Genomic DNA, 3,042 nt, shown 5'->3' with positions numbered 1-3,042 from the left:
TGCCTACCGCCGCCTGCCCTGCTCCACCCCGTCCGGCCGGCGCGCCTCCTCTCCTCCACCCACGGTGCCACCCCTCCCCTGACATGCAGCTAGATAGGATCCGAGCCAAATCCAGGCCGCGCCGGCCCTCCCACGCCGCCCAGCCGCTGGATCCAGGCCGCGCAGGCCCTCCCGCGGCACACTGCGCCGGATCCAGGCCGCGCAGACTCTCCCGCGCCCCCTGCCATCGCCGATTCGTAGCCCGCAAGCCCTCGCGCGAGCCGCCTCCTCTCCCTCCGTCGCATGGGGGCGCCCCACCTTCTCCTCCTTCCTGGTTCAAATCGAGCCAAGGACGAGCTTTCTCCTCCTTGTTGCGGTCCCCAGCCATGGCGCCATCCGTGCTGCTTGGACGCGGCCCCACCTCGTGCAGTTCGGTCGCCGCCCCTGTGCAGCTCGGTCCTGGAGCTGGAGGCCCTGCACTATGTTCATCGACGCTTGGGTACTGCTGGAAGTCTGAGTGCTACCCCTCTGCCTTTCTGCATTTGCGCCATGGCTTGGCTGCCCAACATCATAACCCCTTCCCCTGTGCGCGCTGCTTCCCCTGTGATACCTCCCGTTGTGTTGTCCCTGGCGACGGGTTGCATGATTAAGCTGCTGATGTTCTGCATTTTCATGACGCTCGCCCTTTTGGTTCTCATCAAAATCATCAACATTTGCTACTGTCCTGCAGAGTAGCACTGTCTACCTGACCTTTAATGGTATTCTTGCCCTGTGAGTTATTCTGGGAATGTGAAGATTTTTTCCAGTGTGCTCTAGAATGTGTTGTGCTGCTCTTCACCTCAGGTTTTGACATGTTTCTATGTTCAGAAGAGTTTGCATCCATTCCACGTGTTGACATGTGATTCACATCTTTCCTGCCATCTCTGTTCTCATTTAAGTAGTTACTTGCCTCATTTTTTGGGCCCTTAATATGCTGCCTCCTTCAGATTATGGCTGTTGATTTGGGTGAATTCAATTTCTAATGAAGTTTGTTAAATCCCTCTGTATAGTTCGGCTGGCGCCGACATGAGGTTCACTTCTACATGGTAGCTTGGACGCCTTGGCGTTGCACGTCGTCATTTGCTGTGGTGCCATGCGGGTGTGTGCGGCATCCAGCTCGGAGCAAGCGGGCATGCAGTTTAGACAATTGTTTGCGGGTTTTTTGTCTATCAAATGTATCCGGTTGGGATATGATGTATTGTGTGTAAAAAATATTTGTTGAGAAGTTTATTTCTACAAGCATTAATGGTTCATTTTCAAGAGAAAAATATGTTGATGCAGCCCACTTCGAGGAGTCTTGTGGTTCATTGTATTTAACAAGGAGTCTTGTTGTCTCATGCAGTTTGCTATAAAAACTGATAGATGTGATTTTGAAGCTCACTTTGTGACTCTGAAGCTCACTTTGTTGTCCCATGCAGTTTGCTATAAAACTTCTACGTGGGTCACTTGTCCCACTTGTAAAACAGGGAAAAATAATATCTCAAAGAAGCTCGCTTCTATATTAGATGTAGTTCACTCGCTCAGTCGCTGTGGTCCACTCGCTTGGTCAATGCGTGTAAAAAGCTTGTAAAACAAGGAAAAGAAAAATATCTCAAAGAAGCTCGCTTCTATATTAGATGTCGTTCACTCGCTCAGTCCCTATGGTCCACTCGCTTGGTCAACGCGCGTAAAAAATTAATAAGTATGAAAAAAATACAACAAAAACTCATGAGGTTCACTTTTGATAGTGTTGCATCATTTTTGGGAGTGTTGCAGTCCGCTCTCGTACAATTTTTTTTTTGAAAAAAAGACAACAAAAACTTTTGGAAGAAAGTTTATGTCCGACAAAAAGAAATCATGAAGTTCGCTTGACTGCCTGCTGCAGTGCGGTTTTCGTTTGAAGCAGTGCGTTCTTCTGTCGGATGAAAGGTCCACTCGCTTGGTCAACGCGCGTAAAAAATTAATAAGTATAAAAAAGACAACAAGTACTCATGAGGTTCACTTTTGGTAGTGTTACGGTTCATTTTTGGAAGTGTTGTGGTCCACTCTCGTTCGGAAAAAAGTTGAAAAAAAGACAACAAAAACTTGTGCGAGAAAATTTATGTTTGACAAAAAGAAATCATGAAGTTCACTTGACTGTCTGTTGCAGTGCGGTTTTCAGTTTGAAGCAGTGCGTTTTTCTGTCCGACGACGATTTTGGTGTCACGAAAAAACAGTGTCCGCTTTTTGCTAATTTTAAAACTGCTCTTAAACCGTAGGGAATTAGAGAGTGTGTTCTACATGAAAAAGTTGCGTCTCGTCGATATCTTTCCAACGGCATATCACTTGAATCATTTCGACAACTAGTTTGTAAAAATTTCAAAAAAAACTGCCGCTGCCACTCGTCCTCTGCCGCACGATTTTCAAAATTAACTTAAAACCGTAAGCAATCTCAAAACCATTCCTACATATGATAGTTGCGCCTTGTACATAGCTTTCCAACGACGTATTACACGCCTTGTTTCGAGAAACGGTTCAAAAACTAGAGCGAAAACAGTACCAAAAATTTGAAAAAATTTGAAAAACAGAATTCCGCGATTTAGTAAATTTGAAACTGCTCTTAAACCGTAATGAATTAGAGAAAGATTTATATATGAAAAAGATGCGCCTCGACGATATCTATCCAACGGCGTATCATTTGCTTCATTCTGACAAGCGGTTTAGAAGAAAACGCGAAAAAACACTCGCTACCACTCGTCATCCGCCGCACTATTTTCAAAACTGCTCTTAAACCGTGTGGAATCTCGAAAAGTGTTCAACATGTCGAAGTTGCGCCTAATCCATAGCTTTTCAATGGTATATTACACGCCTCATTCCGGTAAACGGTTAGAAAATTAGAGCGAAAACAATACCGAAAAAACACCGCGTGCAATTTTTTTCGACACGAAGTTCACTAGTCTCTATTGTAGTGCTCGTCGTCAAAATGATGCAGTGCGCTTCTGTTGAGCGTGCAGTGCCGAAGTGGTGTGCAGAATAATTATTCTGCTAATATTAGCAGAATAGACC

The sequence above is a fragment of the Triticum dicoccoides genome, chromosome 6B (assembly GCF_002162155.2).
Source record: "Triticum dicoccoides isolate Atlit2015 ecotype Zavitan chromosome 6B, WEW_v2.0, whole genome shotgun sequence".
Lineage (NCBI taxonomy): Eukaryota > Viridiplantae > Streptophyta > Magnoliopsida > Poales > Poaceae > Triticum > Triticum dicoccoides.
This window is presented reverse-complemented; position numbering follows the sequence as displayed.